At 32.0% G+C, this 19,645-nt stretch overlaps 1 pseudogene; it reads right to left on the bottom strand.

The window, feature by feature from the left end:
* Positions 1-4,384: 4,384 nt before the first annotated feature.
* On the bottom strand, positions 4,385-4,508 carry LOC127707034 (U4 spliceosomal RNA; annotated as a pseudogene).
* Between the last annotated feature and the right edge of the window lie 15,137 nt (positions 4,509-19,645).

Raw genomic sequence — 19,645 nt, forward strand, 5'->3', positions numbered from 1 at the left:
ATGAAATGAGACGTTACAAGTTGTTTGTTTGTGATACGCCAGAATGTTATCAATGAATTATCAATCGCTAAACTTGACTGTACCTATTCAAAAACGTAAATGCAAATTTCACAAGGCTTGATCCAAATAGCCTTTTTACTGTCTAATAACTTGCAAGTACGAAAAAGACAGGAAAGAAGTATATTTTGTCTATATGTTTTGTGTTTGCACACTTTTTAAAGTTGATCATGCATTCGTTCTAAAATAAAATTTTGACCAGATAAAAGTTAAAAGATGACATAATTGGACAACCGCAATTGTTAAATCGCTTTGACGTCCGAAAAAAAGATAATAATCAACACATCCATTGTAACTTTTAAAGCCAGTTAAATCCTTTTTTGCTGAAAGAACGTTCGATATCATCAAAATTCATTATCAAAACATAACAAAAACACAAGTAAAGAACGTTTAAGTATTCAATATAAATCAAAACACAAAGGTTATTCCTGATTAGTTTTTCGAATTATTTTATTTAGGCGTTGAGACCCTTTGGTGACCTCACAGTTTAAATGTCTATAATAAATACGTCGTGAGTTGTGGGCGTTACAGACGAACGTTCACCTAATCTGACCCAGTCAATGGGATATTTTAGCGCGCCAATCAATGGTCTCGGCTACACTGTTTTGCACACGATTCTATGTAGTGTCAGTATGTCTTATATATTTAACTCACATGATAGACTTGGAAATGTTTTGTACAGACCATACATCTTTGTTATCCTAATACATAAATTTCGAAATATCTTTTATTAGTTGCTATGACCTATTCGATGTTATTTTCCATCATAATTCTTGACACACCACGTGACTGATACTCGTTATATTTTTCCATCTATTGGAATTTTTTTAACTTATTTAATTTAACGTTTCTGACTTTTAAACTAAGCTACTTTTCTCTATCCTAGAACTGTACCATGACATTTCACATCAATAAGAATTATTTGAAACTAATCTTGTATCAATGTGGTTAGAGGCTTAAAGTTTGTCTAATATATTATTTTTTATTTCAAAAACTCAATTCTAGGAATCACAACCAACGCATGGGAACAGTTGTCCTATTGTAAAAAAATTTGTTTTATAAATAATAGCTACCTCTACTGTAACGTGTGATGTTAACGAAGAGCATATGTATTTTACCAAGCAGCGATTTCGTTTCAAATAAAATACTACACAAGCAGAGATATGAGGGATAACAAAAATACTGAACCCATCACTTTATGAATCTTATAGTTGTCATTACAAATTGGAAAACTGTTGTCGATATCTTAATTTACAAGACATGTTTTTAAAAGATATTCGTTTTTTCATTATTATAAACTATGGAGCTCGCCTCGATGGCCTTGTGGATTGAGTGGCTTGTATTGAATGGCTGACGTCCTGAAATCTTTCCGTTGGTTAATAAATTTGATTTTGTCAGTTTTTATGAACTTCATCTTTTAGAATTGACCTTGGAGTTCGGTTTTATTGTTATACTTTTTGAATCAGCGGTACCTAGAGTCTTCACGAATAGTTTATATTGATATATGCTGCTTTCCAGTCAAGCATATTTTTTTTTAAACCGAAGTAAATGTGTTGCCGAGTCAATCGATTTTGAAAAACATTTACCTTGTGAATATTAAATACTTTGAAAGTCCGGTTCAGGGTATCAGTCTAGCCCAATGCAATAATCACATTTATAAAACAAGTATCTGTTTTTTTAAATTACCTTGAATACATGTGCATAGTTAAAAGCATATCTGTTGAACGTTGCGAATTCACCATCATCCCATCACAGCACGCAATGTTTGATAACAGCCATAAGTATAAAAGAACAATATCTGTCATTTATTCTTCAAAACCAGAAAGAACAAGACAGTTCTTTATTTGCTCTGCTTTATATGAATATAACAGACTTGCAATCTCCTCAGTAAAACAACGCTTTAACATTTTTTTTTCTTTTGAATTTAAAGAAATTTGAACACTGTTTTTAAACGCACTAACGATGTTTGCATTTGTTTGTAAATGAATACCTGACCTAATTGACACATTTGAAGTATTCTGGGATGTTTATTATTGGAAATTTAGAGTGAGTGGGTAGATTAACAGCAATAGATTAAATGTAGAAATCTCTTCAGCATTTTTCTTATTTAAGAATCTTAAAATTTGCTGAGCCCAACTTGTTAACGTATCAGTTGTGTTTTATTTTATTTGTGAAGGAAACCTTTGCCCAATAGACACATTGTAAGTCTTTTGGGCTTATATAATTGGAAATTTAGAGTATGTGTGCGAATTAACAGCAATGAATTCATTTTGGACACAGCTTATTGGTATTATTGAACTTTTAAAATACATAGGTAAGTAAAGCAAACTTTTATATAAAAATAAGAAGAGGTGGTATGATTTCCAATGAGACAACTATCCACCAGAGACCAAATGACGTAGATGTAAGCAATTATAAGTCACCGTACATCCTTCAACAATAGTACAAATCACCGTATTGTATTGTATAAAACGACCCGAAATGATACAATTTTAAACAATTCAAACGAAACAAAGCAACGATCTGATAATGCACAAAGCAATAAATGTAAAACAGATTTGATAGACAGCGACTAACGACAACCACTTAATTACAGGGTCCTGATTTGGGACAGACACGTACAGCCTTACCTAGAACAGTAGTGTGGAACAGCAAAACATAAGAATAAACTATAAAAATAAAAAAAGCTTGTTTATGCCTAATATAGAAAACAAAATAAAGACAAAGAAACACATACATAAATTCTCATTGGTATTTTTGTATTATTATCTACTATTTTACTAAACTAAATGCCCTTGATTGATAATGGTTTTGTCTTTGTATGATTGAAATTAAATCATGTACAGCCGTACTTTACGTTCTTGTAAATTACACTTGAATGTCCACTATTTCGTTTATATAAAGCTTCAGATTGGAGAAGAATAAGCCGTCGAGCTAATTGTTTAACAAAAAGTATTAAACAAAAGACAAAAATGAAATTCACATTTGTTTATAATGTGATCAAGAGGTTCTGACATTACAGTGAATATGTATGTTATATTTTGATGCATTATCGATCATGGTTCTATACTATAATGTTTATAGATTTTGTCAAATTAAGAGGACACTCAATTGATATTCGGGACGGGATGAAATATTCCTTTTTCCATTATTGCTTATACGGCTTATTTTCACTTTTGTACACGTTTGCATTTTGTTGGACATAATATTCATTCATCCCATTATTGGCATGTTCGTCATCCTCCTCTTTCACCCCTCCCCTCAAATGGAATATTTTAACATGAAAAAGGTAAAATTTGCGCTAAATTGAATAACAAAATTTTAAGTTTATTAAGTCTGAACATGTTATATAGTATTTGGTAAAAGACAGCATTAAATTGTATTTTGACCTAGGCTTTTGGTTTAAACAATGGTTTTTGTGTCTGTCAAAAATATTTGTATACTATGTACCACATACGGAGGGGTGTAGTGGCATATATCAAATTGTAACATGGTATTTTTCCCGTTATCGGGGTAAAACTCTTTGAAATTGCTTTCACAGTAACAACAGAATCGACTATTAGTTTATACAGTTTATTGTTATTCATTTATTCGTGTTATAGTAAAATAGTTAGTCCAAGCAAGTAACTGTTAATATGCACGTCTTGTCAGAAATTTCGTCACTGGTTTTCGTTGTCTCGTCATGTTCCTTTACTCTGATGTTGATGTAGAATATATTGTTCTCGCTGTTGTATTTATTGACTCTGCGTAAAGATGCAAAAATAAGTAGTCACTTTCTGTCCCCATGGGGACAAAATCTTCGATCGAGCCCGATTCTCATGCTCCATGCACATTAACAACTCTGTGTAGGGTGCGTTTGTGGCCTGTATTAAGACTGCATATCCTAGCTATTCAACATACCCTCTTTTTTCCACTTGCATTGACTTCCTGCAGACCCTCTATACATAACTTTACGGTTTTGATTTATTGTTAATAGATATAAGAAGATGTGGTATTTAAGTTTGTTTAAATGAAATATTTGCCACTTGACGTTAATCGATCCACTTTAACAGAAGTGTTAGAAAGTTTTGTAAACATTTATCTAGGTGTCGAGAGGGATAATTGAGTTGGGTTGAATGTAGTGAATGTATAATTGAACGATTATAGTATAAGAGCCATCTGAAACTTTGCAGTTTTGAAATGAATTCATCAGCATTTCAATTGGAAGACAACCTTGTAAATCTTTTTAGATTACCATTTTATTAGCTTACTCTAGTGACTGAGCTGTTTCAGTATAACTTAGAATTTGTGTAGTGAATGAATTCAAAGTGTCTTGTAATATCTTTGCATCGCTATCAATGAAATGAATGAAGTGTTTTCCGCAAATCTTATTGTAGGGTATTGTTTTCAACTAGCAATAACCAAGCCTCGGATAAACCTAATCGGCTATGGAACCGTCACTGCGCAAATATGTTGTTTGTATATTATATGATTTGGATTATAAATCAAGAAGACAACAACATAACGACACGTTGGAACCCAAATTATCTCTAAAACGCGAACTCAAAATTGGAAAAATGTCGTAGTGCATATTTCAAACACGGAGTAAATTTGTGTATACAAACAACAAAAAAGACAAACTCCGTAATGAACTTGAAAATAATGGATGTTGGGTATACGTCCATGAGACGACAACCAATCAACAAAAAGAAGTAAACTCACATTCCTGTTCACTTCTACGCTCCGAAGCTAATAGTACATAAACTAAAGAAAATATGTTTTAATTCGTAACGATTTTGGAATAGCTACAATGTATCAAGGTATCAAGTTTTTTTTTACAAAACATTCCATCGTAATATCGGATTTGTAACTTGATTTTGGTATACAATTTTAAAGATAGTAATTATTTCTATCCGTGGTCACTAATTCTAGTACAATCATTTCATTAAAACATTGAACGACGAACCTTTAATTATTTTGTTCATGTCACAAATTCAATTTATATTCTAAATAAATGACTTTCATATTTTCCAGGTAATGACATTGAAACTTAGTTAAATGAAGTACACAGTTTTGTAATTATGATCTTCAAATATCATTCAAATAAATTTAGTAATATATTATAAATTAATATATAATATATTTATTTGGTTAGTTATAGGAACCGGAATTAATATGACGGAAAATAAGGACATATACATACATCGATTATCATTATCAAATGGATATTTCTTGAAAAAATAAATATTTATTTAACGAATTTCTTCTATTCTAACACATTCTGTCAACACTATTGAGGACTTTGCAAAATTAAAAAGAAAAATGAACAATCACATGTGGGTTAATGTTTTGGACTAATTCAATCACAGAATACTGGACTACATTGCAATGATAATTACAATGTTTGTAGCTAGCTTCCAACGTATTGATCTCAAAATGAAGTAAACCAAGACCTACTAAGATTTATGAATGAACTAATACCTTAACCTCATTCTTTATCATATATCTTGATAACCTTCTGAATTTTAAGATAAATATGTATTCAACTGTGTTGAGATTTTGTGCCAATGAACTAACACCACTGTTAAACATAAAAATCACATAAAAAAAAATTCATTAAAAAATGTATGAATATATAATGTTAAATATATAAATAAGGAGATGTGGTATGATTCCCAATAAGACAACTATCCAACAGAGTTCGCAGGATGTGGATGTAAGCAACTTTGGTCAACGTATGGTCTTCAACAACGAGTAAAACCCATACCGTAAACATGGTATAGTTAGCTATAAAAAGCTCCGATATAAAAAGATAGGTGTTTTTATAAAAGTATATAGTACAATAAACTTGTTTTTAGAGAGAGAAAAAAAAAGGTGAATCAATTTAAACGAGAAAAACCAAAGGCATGATTTATGAAAAAAAAACAAAACAAAAGATGAAAAACAAACATGACAGACAGCAACCAACAACGACTACTGAACTGCCGGCTCCTGTCCTCGGACTGACCCATAAAAAATTGAAAATAACACGTTTAATAATTTCATGCGTCCGAAGCGCTTTTCTGGATTTACCTTCATCAGGAACGCTCAAAGCCAAACATTTGAAATCCGAGGGATGTATAAGTACCAAAACAGTTGAAGAGCTATATGACAAAAATACACAAAACAAATAGCCAAATTCATCTAAGGTCAACTTTGCCTGAGGGAGTTGAAACCTTAGTTTCTTTATAATTTCAAAATCTATTAACGAACAATTTTAGAAAGGTTTGTTATAAATCATGTCAGTACCGAAGTACTGACTACTGAGCTGATGATACCCTCGGGGACTGATAGTCCACCAGCAGAGGTATCGACCCAGTGATGTAAAAAATTACATAAACAATGTGGTTGGTTTATATAGTCCCTAGTGTGGACAGTGTATAACTAGCAATATTTTTTCATACACTTTCCAAATGTATTTCTTTATATTTTCTGCATAAAATATTAAGTAGGGAGATGAAATTACATGTTAAAAAAAAATTGGGTGATGAATTTTTTGAGGGAAAGAAGTGATTTGGTCCAGTCAAAATATGTCAAAAATTAGTATGTTTGAAGCTGTCAAACTGAATTATAGACCCCTTTAACATAGAATCGAGTTAGAGCTGGTAGACTTTTCTATAATTATTATAGAATTTGTACAAAAATAGTACACTTCACTGTACAAATCTTTTTGAGATAGAGCAGGTGCGATTTTTTAAATTCGAATTTATTGCCTAAAAGAAATGCATTACAAAATATTTGTGTTCTCGGGCAATTTACAATCTTAACATTTCTTTTGGGGCTTCGGTGACCGAATGGTCTAATTAGTCCAACTACTGTATCACTAGCATGACAACACTGAGGTTGTAAGTTCGAACCCCGTACGTGACAGATGCGTTCGACTCTAATCTTAATTGACTATGATTGTTAGTGTTCCTGGCGTAGGACGGTGGTTTTCTCTGGCATTCCGGCTTCTTCCACCAATAAAAATGACCGCCTCGAAATGGTCAACAGTGCTTAAAATGGCATAAAACACCGATCAATCAAACAATGACTCCTATCTTCGTTTGAGTTTATAAACATTAATATTGCCAAAATAAGAACTGTTTTATGAAATGTGTAACAAAAGAATTATTGAAGATGAGAATCATTTCATTTCAAAAGTGATCAATAAAAGGATGTCAGACGTAAATATATCAAATTTTGCATAAAAGAAGAACCTTGGATTTCAAATGGGGGCAAGTGTTAAATAGATCTCTGGGAAATACCAAAGAACTTGAAAATCTTGAAAACTATTTATATTGTTTAAAAAAAAACCACGTTATCGAATTTCAAATAGTTGCAATTTTAATAGGAATCTTTTGTAAATATCAAAGATCTAAACAGTCTTGAAAAATATTTACATTGTGTAAAAAAACTATTTACATTGTGTTAAAAAACTATTTACATTGAGTAAAAAGAATATTTACATTGTGTAAAAAAAATATTAACATTGTGTAAAAAAATTTATTAACATTGTGTAAACAAAAATATTTACAATGTGTAAGAAAACAACATTTACATCGTGAACAAAAATTTATTAACATTGTGTAAACAAAAATATTTACAATGTGTAAGAAAACAACATTTACATTGTGAAAAAAGAAATATTTACATTGTGTTAAAAAAAACGAAGTAGTTGTTAATTTTTTGAAGAACAATTACATGTATTATATTTGTATGCTAAAGTTCACTTTAATCCTTCATTTATCCAATGTGTATCGTTCATGTTTGCATATCATAAAAGGCCGTTTTTTTTATTACATACTTTTTTTTATTAGTGAATAGTTATACTCCAATAAGCTCGCTTACTGAAATAAAGGATTATTATCAAATTGAATACATCCATAAAAAGTGTGATTGCAATTTTACACAACACTTTATGAATTAGGTGCGTCCGAAGTAACATTCATAATTACTATATGAAATGTGTAAGATCAAATATCTGAGAGCGTATATTTCTATAGCTGTATCGTCATGTATGTGTTACTTCCTTTCCTTTTGACACCTTCGAATGCCTAATAGAAAAAAACGTAGATGAATCGATATAAAACCTTTCTACTAAAATCAACGATATTTTATTTTTTTTATTATTAAAAACATCTTAATCGACAAGAGTTACCGTTCGCTAACCGCAATATTGAAGGTTAAAATTCATATCTTATTTACTAAAAATAAAATTTCAGGATATTACATTTTCTATAATCACCACTTTAAATTATGTTTAAACTATGACCATGTTGACGACAAATACATGGAGTGCCAAAATACTCGTTAATGTTTTATAATTCAAATAACACTCCTCCATAACAACGATTAAATATAATCTGAATAATTAATAAAAAGTGCACTTACACATTGTACTGCTGCAAAAATTTGCAATTACCTGATATTACAAGGAACCTTGATAATCATTTTTCAAAAGGGTTTAATTTATTTCCCTATGTATTAATCTATTCCAATTTGCTAAACGTTCCAAAAAGTAAAATAACAAAACTACCGAACTCCAAGGAAAATTCAAAACGGAAAATCTCTTTTCAAATGGCAAAATCAAAAGCTCAAACACATCAAACGAATGAATATACCTGTTTTTTTAATGACGTTCGAAATCTTTAGTACATATCTGCAAAAGAAAAAAGGTTTCGTATTGGTTTGAAGTTTGTACTCTGGTTTACTTTCGTTATGGTTAGAGAAATATTAGACTTCATGTACATACATTTAGTTGTTTGCTTAACTAAGGATATATATTTGAAAAGCAGAAATTGGACGATTATTGCTTTTTGTAGTATGCTCAGTGGTGATACAGTAATCGCACGAGTACAGAACCGCATACTATGAGTGAGTCTCTGTTACGATATATGAATTGACCAAGACTAGATCATATTCTTCCGAATACAATTTCGACTCAAAACGGTTTACCGAAATTGTAGGAATGTAAAAACGATGAAACCTAGATGAAATTATAAATATATTATTGAGTCTAAATAATATTTTGTAAAGATTTTCCAGCGATGTTACATGCATGTATATAATATCCATTATGTGAGACTATTATTCAATGCTATGAATTACTCAGGTGGAGGAACTTCGATACAAAATTGAATGACATTAGTAACCAAAATCATAAGGTCTGTCCACCTTTCCATTAAAAGACCTTTTGATTTAGTTCTGTTTTTTTTTGTCTTCCGTCACATTTGTTTCTACAATGTCTCTATTGTTTCGCAACACGTCGATACAATTTTGGTATAAGATATTGATCCGTTATTGCGCGTTTGAAACTTACCATTTTTTAACCGAACACTTTGCCATGTGGATGCTATCTTTCCGTATCAAATTGTTTTCTTGTTATCGTATAACACGTGTCTCCTCAGAAAGCGCAAAAGTTATCGGTTAGATTTTTTCTCAAAAATGTTCGTTACTTTCTCAGGATGATCTGTTAAATTTTGACGGAAGCGGTCCGGTTACATTTAAAAATAGTTATTTGTGTAACTGACATTACTACTATGTTGGGGTTACTCATTATAAGTAAGAGACCTAGAGACAATTGATAAGAGGTCTGTGGTCCATAAGCAGAAAATTGAGGGCAAGGTCAAAATTGAAAGTCAGGATCTAAATTTTGAACTTTGTTTGTTATGGCATCTCTTCTCAGAAGCTATAAAAATTATCTCCATAAGGTTTTTGGAAAATTGTTAGTTGCGGCCTGACACTACGCCAATAAATTCGGATGGAAGTGCTCTGGTAACATTTTATAGTTTTCTACTCTTAAATATTGAAATAATAAATATCAAAAGTAAGCTGTTTAGTAAGATAACTTATTAACCATACATAATATTGACCTGGAGTCTTTCGATATGATATCCATGACCTTTGACCTTGAAATGGAGGTCAAGGTAAAAGTTAAATTAGACGTTCTAGATTTTGATCTTTGCTATAACTTCATACTGGTACATGATAACGTCATAAGCCTTCTGTCTTAGGCTGGACGACATATGACTTTAAAATAAGTTAACAGGAAGCGACATTTAGTAAACCGGAAATATAATTTTGCCCTTAGACCAATTTCATGTATAAGTACCTAGAAACTGATTATTTTCAGAATTAAAGTAAATCAACCTTTCATATAAACCGGAAGTGACATTTTGTTAACCGGAAGTATCAAATTATTTTCCTTATTGCCCTCAAAAGTATATCGAAACAAAGTTTTTTTCGAATCAGTGAAATAAAAGCTAAAAAGTTTTAAAACCGCTCTGGAATAAAATTAGTTCATTATAAAAATGTGGTATGATTGCCAATGAGAAAACTCTTCAGAAGAGACCAAATGACGTAGAAGTTAGCAACTGCGTACGGCCTTTAATAATGAGCAAAACCAATACCGCATTGCAAGCTATAAAAGGTCACGAAATGACAAATGTTATTGCACATGCGTCCTGTTTCTTTAGTAAGGTAAAATTTAGACTTTTCAAACTATCGTTCAGTTTATTTGGAAATTTATGTTTAATATTACTTAGTATTATTCTGTACAGTTAGGAAAAAAGTTCAGAAAAAATAAGCAAAATGCACACTTGATCAAAAGGATAAACAAAAGTAGTAAACAGGCTGTTCATATGACTATTCCAGGGTTACAGACCTTGTAATTTTTATTTGGTCAACACAGATTTATCCATACAAATCGAAACACACATTTTAATTCATAGTTTGTTTATATATGTACTGTTTTTGCAGGTTTTGCTTCATCTTTGACTGTCATTTGGTATAAAGCTCCTTTGATTGGTTCATATAGCGGAAATGACGTCCTGGCCACAACAAAAGCAAGATCAAAAGTAGAATGTTCTGCGCAGTGTTCTACATACCCTGAGTGTTCCTCTTTTGAATATGTCATAGTGACTAAAACATGCAGTCTATTGGTAGTTCCTGACCAAAGTTTCCCGCTAGTGAACAACAGTGATATTTGTTATTACCTTCCAACCAATCCTGCAAGTGAGTATGATTTATTAAACCATTGTGGTGACGTCAGCCTATTCATTTACCGTGGATTCTTTTTCTTTAAACCATTGTGGTGATGTCAGCCTATTCATTTACCGTGGATTCTTTTTCTAGAATCAACGCTTCCTAAATCTGCCGCTGAAATTGACTCACCAAATTATATTCAATTGTTTCCTTTGTGTGCCTAATTTCATTAAGTTTGAATAGGCTAATTTACTGATTTCTGTTCACTAATGGAATTAATTTAAAAACTTACCTTTAATTTTTGTAATTTTTATATGCCTTCAATGGGAATCGAACCCTTCCTTGAAATCTGTTATGTGTGACTGACATCAACACACCGACGAAACCTCTCGGCTACCAATGGGTTACACTATAGATGTTTATTATATATATTTAAATGAACATCTGACATACATCGGTTCATCGGACACACAGGGCTTGTACCTTTATATAGACACAATAGGCAGTCGTATAGTATGAGTTGGTAGCCGCGAGGTTAGCATGGTTAAAATCAATGAGTTAAAGATCGGGATTTGTCGGTTTAGGTTCTAATCCCTGTATTCTCTTTGTTGTACCAATTCTTAAGTTATCCTAGTTTTTTTTCTAATTTTGCAAGTTATAGTGGATATTTTTGTAATAATAGCGAGTTTTACCGTTTTTTTATTATTATTATTGGCTATTTCACATGTTTGAAACAAAAATGATTACATTCTATTTGTCAATTTTTGTTTTATAAATATAGTATGATTTCATTTGTTTTACTACATAATTTTAAAAAGGTTTGTTCGCAAATTCCTATGCGAGAAAATCGTGATGTGCCTAGAGTGCTAGAAAAATTTCGATAACATACTTATTATATATACTTTATATATGCTTTTTGGTCGGGTTGTTGTCTCTTTGGCACGTTCCCCATTTCCATTTTCAATTTTATTAGAAATAATTTCGAATATGTCTTATTTTGTATAAACAGATAATATTCATATGCCTGGTAATATAAAATTCTTTAAAGGTAGAAGTGTTATATTTGTATTTTGTTAACCAATTAATTGTGATCTGAGATTTATCAATGCATCGTTGGAAATGATAACATGGTTACTTAAACTCATTTACAATACCTTCTAATTAAGAAAAGGCTTTAATTTTGAAAAGAAATTAACACAATAGTTTAAGTTATAGATACAATGGATAAGCGTAGATTCATGAAAAACAAACCATTCGCCCTCCGGGCTCATGGTTTCTTTTTCAAGAATCCACGCTTATCCATTGTATCTATATTACAGAATCAACGCTTCCTAAATCTGCCGCTGAAATGGACTCACCAAATTATATTCAATTGTTTCCTTTGTGTGCCTAATTTCATTAAGTTTGAATAGGCTAATTTACTGATTTCTGTTCACTAATGGAATTAATTTAAAAACTTACCTTTAATTTTTGTAATTTTTATATGCCTTCAATGGGAATCGAACCCTTCCTTGAAATCTGTTATGTGTGACTGACATCAACACACCGACGAAACCTCTCGGCTACCAATGGGTTACACTATAGATGTTTATTATATATATTTAAATGAACATCTGACATACATCGGTTCATCGGACACACAGGGCTTGTACCTTTATATAGACACAATAGGCAGTCGTATAGTATGAGTTGGTAGCCGCGAGGTTAGCATGGTTAAAATCAATGAGTTAAAGATCGGGATTTGTCGGTTTAGGTTCTAATCCCTGTATTCTCTTTGTTGTACCAATTCTTAAGTTATCCTAGTTTTTTTTCTAATTTTGCAAGTTATAGTGGATATTTTTGTAATAATAGCGAGTTTTACCGTTTTTTTATTATTATTATTGGCTATTTCACATGTTTGAAACAAAAATGATTACATTCTATTTGTCAATTTTTGTTTTATAAATATAGTATGATTTCATTTGTTTTACTACATAATTTTAAAAAGGTTTGTTCGCAAATTCCTATGCGAGAAAATCGTGATGTGCCTAGAGTGCTAGAAAAATTTCGATAACATACTTATTATATATACTTTATATATGCTTTTTCGTCGGGTTGTTGTCTCTTTGGCACGTTCCCCATTTCCATTTTCAATTTTATTAGAAATAATTTCGAATATGTCTTATTTTGTATAAACAGATAATATTCATATGCCTGGTAATATAAAATTCTTTAAAGGTAGAAGTGTTATATTTGTATTTTGTTAACCAATTAATTGTGATCTGAGATTTATCAATGCATCGTTGGAAATGATAACATGGTTACTTAAACTCATTTACAATACCTTCTAATTAAGAAAAGGATTTAATTTTGAAAAGAAATTAACACAATAGTTTAAGTTATAGATACAATGGATAAGCGTAGATTCATGAAAAACAAACCATTCGCCCTCCGGGCTCATGGTTTCTTTTTCAAGAATCCACGCTTATCCATTGTATCTATATTACAGAATCAACGCTTCCTAAATCTGCCGCTGAAATGGACTCACCAAATTATATTCAATTGTTTCCTTTGTGTGTCTAATTTCATTAAGTTTGAATTGGCTAATTTACTGATTTCTGTTCACTAGTGGAATTAATTTAAAAACTTACTTTTAATTTTTGTAATTTGTATATGCCTTCACTGGGAATCGAACCCTTCCTTGAAATCTGTTATGAATGACTGACATCAACATATCGACGAAACCTCTCGGCTACCAATGGGTTACAACTTAGATGTCTATTTTATATATATAAATGAACATCGGACACACAGGGGTTCTACCTTTATATATACACAATGGGCAGTCGTATAGTATAAGTTGGTAGCCGCGAGGTTAGCATGCTTAAAATCAACGAGTTAAAAGATAGGGATTTGTCGGTTTAGGTTCGAATCCCTGTATTATCTCTGTTGTCCCAATTCTGTTTTTTTTTTCTTATTTTGCATGTTATAGTGGATATTTTTGTAATACATGTAATAGCGTGTTTTACCGTTTATTTTTGGGATTATTATTGGCTATTTCACATGTTTGAAACAAAAATGATTACATTCTATTTGTCAGTTTTTGTTGTATAAATATAGTATTATTTCATCTGTTTTACTACATAATTTTACAAATATTTGTTCGCAAATTCCTATGCTAGAAAATCGTGATGTGCCTAGAGTGCTAGAAATTCCGGTAACATACTTATTATATATACTTTATATATGCTCTTTGGTCGGGTTGTTGTCTCTTTGACACATTCCCCATTTCCATTCTCAATTTTATTGGAAATAAGTTTGAAAATGTCTTATTTTGTAAAAACAGATAATATTCAGATGCCTGATAGTATAAAGATCTTTAAAGGTAGAAGTGTTATATTTGTATTTTGTTAACCAATTAATGGTGATCTGAGATTTATCAATGCATCTTTGGACACGATAACATGGTTATTTATGGTTGGGGGGGAGGGGGCAGGAGGATTTGTTTTGGATGGGTTATTTATTTTTGTTGACCAAAAGTGCAGATTATTTATTTTCTGCAATGTTGAAGCATGATTTTTTATTTTCATTCAAACAAGGGACTGATTATCTATTTTCACAATTATATTTATAATATTTGAAAACATACAATTTTTAAATTCTTAAATAAATAACATAGTCAATTAAGTCAATCAGAATTAATCATCATCCTCTGGAAGTTAATCTTCTGAATTGCTAACTGCATATATTGCATACGTACAAGGTATTAAAGCTGGGCTGTAACTGGCCGCTTTTAAAAGTTGTCAAACAAAAAAATCAGCGAAGAGTCTGGGGATCGCTGAAGGCCCCAAGAAGCTATAGAAAATTTGGCGCAAAATCATGCATTATGCGCGTTTCCCAGACCCTAACTCAATCTGAAACGCAAGTTCTGTTTTAATATTTTTTGACAATATTCTGGTCTCCAAGCAAAATATATAGATTCAGTGTAAGACTTTTAGTTTTTAGGGACAACATCAAAAGACCAATATGTAGGACAAAGCAAAACATGTTTCAGATTGCGGAAAACCTTTTATACCTGTCAATTATGTTTTTTTTTTTTCAAATTAAGTTAAGAGGGGGCTGATTATCATTGATAGAACTATGTCAAGTCAGTTGTTATAACACATTTCAATTACAACTTGATGTAGTTCCTAACTGGGATACAATTTAAAGTAGTTTGTAATAGACAAAAGTTCCTTAAATATACAGTCCGCCAAAAGTGAAGCACCACCCTATATTTAACACCTATGATATTTTACAACACCTTTTAATCTAACAAACTCAAAAATGAGTTAAAAAGTGCCAAATCGTAAACAAAATTTATGTCAAGTTTTAAAACAGTTTTTTGAAAATTTTGGCACTCTAAATTTATGTTTGAAATACTGTCAAAATTCAAAGTGTTAAGGCAAGAATAAAGTTTCACTTTGACAAAAGAATTTTATTGTTTAACAACATTTAATTTGCACTCAATTATCATAGCATAAAGTAAAAGGCATCTGGTAATGTTTACATGAAATTTTGCATCAATATGATGTGTATCCGCCCCGCTCCCGGTAAAGTTCTCTTACACGGCGTCTCATACTGTGGACAAGGCGCCTCAGATTTGCTAGTGGAAATCTCTGCCATTCGATTACTATTGCTGCGCGTAACTCTTCGAGATTTTGACAAGGTGGGTTGCGGCGGTTAAGATTTCGTCCAATTCCATCCCACACATGCTCAATTAGGTTCATATCCGGAGACATGGCCGGCCAAAAGATACTGTCAATTGACTCTTGCTGCTTATAAGCTGTCTCAATTCTTGCTCTGTGTGGTCTTGCATTATCGTCCATGTACAGGAGACGATCAGCTAGTGGATGGCCATCGAAATGTTGAACAACGATGTCACGTAGCACTTAGTCTCTGTAAATCTGGCCATTCATATTCCCTTGTAAGACATGCATATCAAGTTTACAATTCAACGAAAAACATCCCCACACCGTAATACCACCTGCACCAAAAGCATGAGTTGGGAAAATGTTCCTTTCGTTATGGGCTGTATTGCGTTCTCGCCAAACGCGCATACGCCCGTCTACGGGCCGTAAAAGAAAGCGACTTTCGTCAGACCAATGAATTTTCCGCCAATTTCGGATGTTCCAAAGAATATGGTCATAGGCCCACTGCATACGAATTTGTCGATGCCTTGGTAACAGATGTGAACGTCGTACAACTCTACGTGCTCGCAGGTTAGCGTTATTGAGCATACGGATAACACTTCGAACACCTATCCTTCCACCTAGTGGCCATTGCTGTAGTAACTGAGTTGCAGGTGTAAATGGATGAGCCCTTGCGGTGCGAATCAACAATCTGTCACTACGAATTGACGTTTTACGTGGTCTTCCAGATCGAGGTCTGTCATTTACACTTCCTGTGTCTCTTTGACGTCGTAAAAGTCGAACGATGACTGTGTGATTGACGTTAAAATGGTCACCAATGGTTCTTGTGCTCATACCTGCAGTTGACATGCCAACAGCTTGCCATCTTTCAGCTTCAGATAACTTACGTCTTGCCATCACAGATAAACTTGATAAAAAGTGCTAATTCTACCTGTGCAGGTAACTTATAGTGGAAAGTTTGAATGTACCCAAACCTGTTTTCCACACTGACCACGATGAGGTTAATTAAAAGTAGTTTAACAGGTTAAAATGAACTTATTATTGCACAAAATTGATACACAATATTGTGTATGCTTATTGTTATAATTTAAAACAAAAAATACGATTAAGCAATACTTTTATAAAAATTATAAAGTATCATATATTGGTGGTGCTTAACTTTTGGCGGACTGTATATAATAAAACTCAAGTTTAAAACATAATTACTAAATTACAAATAGAATGCAACACTAAGAGAATAGTCATAAAGAAGGGCAATCAATGAACAAAAGACGAACCCGGGAACAGATAAAACACAAAATGACAAACATTATAGACAATCAGCACTGAAAAATAAAAATAAATGAGAAACATGGATCTCAAAAAACAGGGGCTACGTCAGAGGGTAAACAGAACTTGCTTCTTGCAAGACACTTGCCATGAAAACAATTTGATATGATGACAAGCTTTTGTTTTGAAATTTCCAACATGAGGCATTTGCCTCAATGTAGTTACGGCCCTGTAATAAAAGTGAGGTGAATGGTCACGAGACAATATACCTCAAGTGAAATGAAACCTATTTTCAAACATATTAAATACATTAATATTTATATTATTAAAAGATTTGGGAAGTTTTTCCCGAAAAAAATATGAAAAAGACGAATTTTGGAAGAATCTGGTGCCATCTCATACTTCAGAATAGCATTTATAAAATGGCTTAAAAGACCTGCCAAGTTAATTTCAATACATTGTAAGTCAGGTTATTTATTTTCAAACTACCACAGAACAAACCATTCATTTTTGTTATTATCAAGGCTGAGTTATTTATTTTCAAAATCCGCCTGCCCAGCCCCCCCCCCCCCCCCCCCCCCCCCCCCCCCCAGAATATCAAATGGTCGTTCCCTAATATTAAAAAAAACACCGAAAAAAGCGCTTAACTGGATAATCTCAGTTACCTTTAGTTAGTGTTTGATTTCCAGTCTCTAGTGTGGCGTGTCCTAGTTGGAGATAATAGACACTCATATCCGAGAGTGTCTTAGATTTCAAAGTTTTGCATAATTACCTATGAAAGATTTTACTCATTTTTGTTCAATGACATTTTTATTAACAAATTTTCAAATATTGCGGTAAAGGTTCTTATGCATTGTCTCATTCAGGAGAAGTGTGGTTAGACAGATGTATCTTGTTCCATATTATACATCGTAAACTGTGTATAAAGACATGCTTGTTTTTCTTCAAATTAATGATAAATGAACTAGCACAAGTATACTTCTGTTTATAATAAAATGTGACACTACTACTTTTACTAAAATTTACTTCCCCGATGGTTGTATGATAGCGTGCTCACCTCAGCGAGCGAATAATTATTGGTACGATACGCGGCAAGGTCGAAAAAAAGACTAACTACTTGCACTTATCATTTTACTGCCTTCATTTAGGAGTAAGCAAAAGGATTGATCGGTTCTGAATCAGTATAATGTGTCCGGGTAGATCATGTAGATGACTTATCTGCTCTGGAATGTGACCATGTGATAAAAAAAATCTTTACTCAAAATGAACTTCCTCGCAAACAACACTTTAAAAAATACTAATAAAAAAGGAAGATTATCTTAGAGATAAACCATACGATCTCTTTACTTACTACTAGAAGCCTTTTGGTTATTTTGTCATAAGATAACTGTTCCTATTATTGGGGGGAAATGCATATTCTCAGTAAACATAAAAGTGAGCGGGGTATAAGTAATCTTGAGACAGCAATCTCATGCAGGACTATGACTATGCGTTACCAATATATCAACGCTGGCTGTTGTCGTATTTGTTCGTTTCCAATGAACATTTTTATTGAAAACATTGAACAATAACGACTTATCAGTTTCTTTTCTCTGGCGTATGTACACATAATATGTCAATTTCGTACAGTAGTCTTGATTTCATAAAGAATTGACAGCTTACTTTGTTTATATTTTTTTTTTCTTCATAAAAACATATTTGCTGTTTTGAAAATGTTTTACATAGTATCACTATAGAAACTGAGTGTTTTTTTTAATAAAAAGACATTTAGTTGGAATAGTTTTCTTTTCATCTTTTCGATTACATATTTAAAAAAAATATTAATCGTATATTGAGTTCTAAAGAGTGAAATGAAAGGAATTGTGCCATTCATGATTGGTTTGTACTTTGAAATAAAAGAAGCTTACCCGACAACACAAGAACGATGGTTACTAAATATATTTGTTCATTAAAATAGTACAATGCTGTGGATTCATTTATTTTCGTGGGTTCAATTTTCGTGGATTGAGGAAAACTTCCATTTTCGTGGATATTTGAATTCGTGGTTTTGTTTTAGGCAACATATATTTCTATGGAACATTTGTAATTCATTGAACATTTAAATTCGTGGTTTCCCTGTACCCATGAAATCCACGAAAATTGGTATCCAACGAATAATAATAAATCCACAATGTCTGCTAAGGTTGATTCTTTGTATCGTTAATATATGCTTTCTTTATCTTACCATTGTTTTCAGAATGCAAGCACATAAATAGAAAAACGAATTGGTTTAGTGATAGAGGGTTTTATGCTGTGATCAATTTAATTCAAGTTCAAGTTTAAACTCTTTATTATGACTCTCCGATACACAAGGTGTAACAAAATGAATTCAATATATATTTAAATGGAAATGACAGATAATATGATATACAAATACATATATATTGAGTTAACTATGAAAACACGATTTATCAAAACAAAACAGATAATTGTGTATAAACTTTTTTTTCTAATTTTCTCGAGAATATTGCTATTATAAGACATTTTGTATTATTTAAGACCTTATTATCACATAATGCAAATAGTCCATACATTTTATATACACATGGATAGCGTGTATAATATAAAGACCCTAATGTTAAGGTCGAAAAGTTGGTATCTTTTCCGTGTTACGTTTAAACATTCTC

The sequence above is a fragment of the Mytilus californianus genome, unplaced genomic scaffold, assembly GCF_021869535.1.
Source record: "Mytilus californianus isolate M0D057914Y unplaced genomic scaffold, xbMytCali1.0.p SCAF_6, whole genome shotgun sequence".
Classification (NCBI taxonomy): domain Eukaryota; kingdom Metazoa; phylum Mollusca; class Bivalvia; order Mytilida; family Mytilidae; genus Mytilus; species Mytilus californianus.